The sequence below is a fragment of the Engraulis encrasicolus genome, chromosome 19 (assembly GCF_034702125.1).
Source record: "Engraulis encrasicolus isolate BLACKSEA-1 chromosome 19, IST_EnEncr_1.0, whole genome shotgun sequence".
Taxonomy (NCBI): domain Eukaryota; kingdom Metazoa; phylum Chordata; class Actinopteri; order Clupeiformes; family Engraulidae; genus Engraulis; species Engraulis encrasicolus.
In genome coordinates this window covers 22,130,652-22,135,651 of record NC_085875.1, presented here as the reverse complement: position 1 = coordinate 22,135,651, position 5,000 = coordinate 22,130,652, and the positions used below count along the sequence as shown (strand labels likewise).

Sequence of the window (5,000 nt, the reverse complement as noted above, 5' to 3'; positions counted from 1 at the left end):
AGTGGGAGAGGGACCCCTGCGGCCAGACTGCAACTCATTTATTGGAGCCTTCTGACTCTAACACACACACATACCACATACTTTTTTATTTCTGTTTCCATTTTTATGAGTTTTCCAGATCTGCTGTCCACAACTGAACCGAGGGCTTCGATGTGTGTGTGTGTGTGTGTGTTTGTGGCAATGGCTGTGTATGTCTATGTGTCTGTGTGTATGTGTCGCTGGCCAGCTAAAATACTCTGGGCGCTGGTGGAATTAAAAGTCGCGGCTGTTGACGTTCTCAACACTGTCGTGGTCGTTGTTTTTATTATTTTAATCTGTGTTTGCGTGGCATGCCGGGCCCCATTGCACGTTAGGAGCAATAACCTTGACTAAGGATCCAGCTACGCCCAGACCAGGCAAACACGGGGGGCTTACATGGCGCAGTCGTGTGGCCACATGCTGGCAATATGGCGAGCGACAGAGACATGTAGTACAACTGTGTGCGTGTGCGTGTGCGTGTGCGTGCGTGCTGCCATGGGGAGCGCTGCTGTGTGTGTGTGTGTTCGTGCGCTTGTGTGTGTGTGTAGAGGAGTGTTTGTCCCTTTCTTTTGCGTGCGTGCGTGCGTGCGTGCGTGCGTGCGTGCGTGCGTGCGTGCGTGCGTGCGTGCGTGCGTGCGTGCGTGCGTGCGTGCGTGTGTGTGTGTGTGTGTGTGTACGCATTTGTAGAGGAGAGTTTGTTTGTGCTTTTCTGGGCGTCTCTCCGTAACGGTGATGCCTTTGGTCTTGCTGATTACAGCCTGGCATGTTGCTGGTGGTTTCACATTTCCATAAACAACAATCTTTCCCTGCGCTGAGCTCACTACACACACAGGCTTTCGCAGAAGGTGCGTGTGCGCGTGCGTGCGTGCGTGTGCGCATGTGGCCGCGTGCGTGTGTGCTTGCGAGAGTGAGTGTGCACTCTGCCCCTCCCCCTTTCCTTTTGCCCCTGCCCTCCTCCCCCATTTTTCCGTGTCATTTGATTGCCGAGGAGAACATGCCGCCTGACCTTGCTGTCTGTGTCTGTGTCTGTGTCTGTGTCTGTGTCTGTGTCTGTGTCTGTGTCTGTGTGTGTGTGTGTCTGTGTGTGTGTGTGTGTGTGTGTGTGTGTGTGTGTGTGTGTGTGTGTGTGTGTGTGTGTGTGTGTGTGTGTGTGTGTGTGTTGGAGTTGTCACAGGATGACATTTTTCCCCTCCCCATGGCAGTAAACAGGGTGGCACTATCCTGAATAGATGACCCCCCCCTCTCCCTCTCTCACACACACAGTGAAAGCATGGCGCCACCATAAGTCACAACATGACCAAAGGATGTTGGTCTGTGTTGCCGATATTTTCGTGTGGGTGTGTGTGTGTGTAGTGTTTCTGACTCAGAGTCTGGAGGAGGTGAACCGAGGCATAGCGTAGCGGCACACACAAACTCCACCCTTAGTTGTTCTGCTCTAAACCTCAATGTCAACATTATACACACACTTCTGTGTGTGTGACGTATATGTGTGTGTACACACATGCGCATGCAGACATTTGTAATTTTGTGACTACAAAAGAGTCATGGCAACCTGCCTTGCAGAGGTGCGTGCGTGCGTGCGTGTATTTGTGAGTGAGTGCGTGGTGGCCTCTATGCTTATCTGCAAAACACATTTAAAGTAATAAGATGGCACATTTGCTCATGTTGGCCATTAATTACCTAGACTGCTATGAAGAAAGACTGTGTGTGTGTGTGTGTGTGTGTGTGTGTGTCTGTGTGTGTTTGAGAGAGACCCTAGTCATCCTCAGAGCACACGTGCACACGCACAAAGGGACACTCAAAAAGACGCACACACAGGCCATCAGCTAATGTGATGTGTTGGTGATCAGGCGTCTGAGTAAAGAGCCGTGTCCCTCGCTAAACGCTGTGACCGATCGCTCCCCAGTGCGTAACCACTACATTTTTGTTTTGTTATTGTGACGCCGGCGTATCTGCTGAAGAAATGACTGTTGATTTATTGATGCGTTTAGCAGTCCTTTCGGTCGAACCATGCTGGGCAGGACCCAAGCTCTTTCTTCCGCTCTCACTCTCTTTCTATCGCTCTCTTGCTCTCTCTCACACTTTCTTTCTGTCATTTGTGTCCCTCACTCTCATTTGCTCTCGCTCTCTCTCTTTTTTTCCCCACTCTCTCCCCTCCCCTCTCTCTTTCTCCCTCCCTCCCTTTCTCTCCCTCTCTCTTCCTCTCTCTCTCTCTTTCTCTCTCTCTCTCTCTCTCTCTCTCTCTCTCTCTCTCTCTCTCTCTCTCTCTCTCTCTCTCCCCCCGTCTTTTTTGCTCTCTCACTTTTTTCTCTCTTGCTTTTCTTCTCTCACTTTTGCGCTCCTTTTCTAGCACACATCCTCGCTTCCCCTTCTCTTTCTCTCGCCCTCTTTCTCCCTCTCGGTCACTCGCTCCCTCTGCCTCTCGTCGTCACTTGCTCTTTCTCTCTCTCGCTCTCTAGCTCACGCAGTCCTCCCTGCGTCTGCCTCCGAAGGTCTTTATTATCAATTGCTTGCCTCTCCATTTAAACGGCTGTCTTTTGTAAAATACACAATGTCTGTCGATGGAAAAGATTTTTTCCAAAAGCTAAAGGTTTCTTTTTTTAGTTTGTTACGTGTGTGTGCACGCTTGCTTGCTTGCTTGCTTGGTTGTGTGTCTGTCTGTCTGTCTGTCTGTGTGTGTGAGCGTGTGTGTGTGAGCGCGTGTGTGTGAGCGCGTGTGTGTGAGCGCGTGTGTGTGAGCGCGTGTGTGTGAGCGCGTGTGTGTGAGCGTGTGTGCGCGTGTGTGTGTGTGTGTTAGTTGAGTGATGGCCTGTTCAGCCTTCTCAGTGTGTGTTTAAAAGGGTTTCCTTGTCGACTCCCTTTTCTCAGGTGAAGTGAATGCAATGCAGCCATCACTCCAATAGCGCTCTACATATTTTAAGGCCTAGCGCACTCTCTCCCTCTCCCTCTCCCTCTCCCTCTTTTTCTCTCTTTCTCTCTTTCTCTCTTTCTCTCTCTCTCCCTCTCTTTCTCTCCCTCTCGCTCTCTCTCTCTCCCTCTCCCTCTCCCTCTCTCTCCCTCTCCCTCTCCCTCTCTCTCTCTCTCTCTCCCCTTCTCGTGTTCCTTTTTCTCCTTTTTTATTGTGCGCTTTTCTGAGGCAGATTCCAGAGTCGGTCGTAGTGTTCATTTTTAAAGGTGGTGCTTCTTTAAAGGCTTTTCTTTGCTCTGCTCTTTACGAGTGGAGCGAGGAGATGGTGAGGGGTGTGTGTTAGCAACGCCAGGCAAATGGAATAGCCTTGCTTTGGGCACGCACGCGCACGCACACACACACACACACACACACACACACACACACACACACACACACACACACACACACACACACACTACCTCCGCTATTGCCAGCCATCCATCCAATTCTCCAGAATAAGAGTCTGGAGTCTTTTTAGCAGCTCTGAATGGAGCAGCTGCACTGGCTATTTAGCCATTTAGCCTCCCTTTCAGACATGGACCACAGCCACTTCCACACACACACACACACACACACACACACACACACACACACACACACACACACACACACACACACACACACCATTGAAGGACTCGCACACATGCACATCACTGAAACACACACACACGCACACGCACACCACACACCACACCACACACACACACACATCGGGCACACACACACACACACACGCACACGCACACCACACCACACACCACACCACACACACACACACATCGGGCACACACACACACACACACACACACACCAGTCAAGGACACACACACGCACAGACACACAGACACACACAGACACTCCTATGATTACTTCCTTGTCCTTCTGTTCTGTGCCACTTTTGTAGTGCAGGTCACCCTGCTAGTTGCTCCTGGCCCACCACTAGCTGCCATTTTAGCACCTGAAACGAGCTCACCCTGAACCTTTTCAATGAGGTCTCGGAGACACACACGCACACACACACCTATCCTGAGCTTTCCATTTTAAATATACTTCATTTAACACACACACGCACACGCACACGCACACGCACACGCGCACACACACACACACACACACACACACACACACACACACACACACACACACACACACACACACACACACACACACACACACACACACACACACCTCTGTCTGTAAAGCCTACAGCGGCACCTTGTTAATTTTTATAAGTGTACACACACACATTAAACTACACTCACTCAAACTGAGAGGCTGATTATATGTAAATATAAATGAGTATGTGCTCTGGCATCTCTGCCCATGTGTACATGCATATTTACGTGGTTGTCTGACAAGTCGCTATAGCTCTTTCTCTCTCTCTCTCTGAGTCTCTCTCTCGTCTCTCCCTTGTCTCTCTCTCTCTCTCTCTCTCTCTCTCTCTCTCTCTCTCTCTCTCATCTGTTTCTGTCTCTCTCTCGTCTGTTTCTCTCGTCTGAGAGTGAGACTTGTTAAGTCGTCTGCAGCTCTTAATTGCTGGAGGGCTGCAGCTCTGGGCCTTTGATGTGGCAGGAGACGAGTGGAGTGGAGTGGAGTGGAGAGGAGAGGAGAGCGGGATAGAGAGGAAGGAGAGGGAGAGGAAGAGACGGCAAAGGAAAAGGCAGCCAGTGGTGGCCTTGGCCTCGTCTGGTATTATCAGCCTCACAGCGGCACCAGCAGAGGAGAGGAGAGGGGGATGCAGGAGAATAAAGCAGAGGTAGAGACGAAGAGGAAGAGAAAGAGAGAGGGGGCGGAGAGGAGGGGCGGTCTCGGACTCTTGTGCTTGTATCACCCACGTGACGGCACAAGCAAAGGAGAGGAGAGGACAGAGAGAGAGCGAGAGAGCGATAGCTAAGGAAAGGCAGCGCTGTGGTGGATCCCCTTGTGTCTGTGCATCCCCTTGTGTCTGTGCCTGAGTCGGTCTCTCAGATCGTGAGTCTGGCGTTAGCGCCATGCTACAAAGCCCACATTTGCTGCACCACATGTCACATTA

The 5,000-nt window shown here is 51.0% G+C and overlaps 1 protein-coding gene across 6 annotated transcripts in view; it reads left to right on the top strand.

Annotated features, from left to right (window-relative positions):
• Positions 1–5,000, top strand: part of qkia (QKI, KH domain containing, RNA binding a) — a 136,163-nt gene that overhangs the window by 76,724 nt on the left and 54,439 nt on the right. The window lies entirely within an intron of this gene.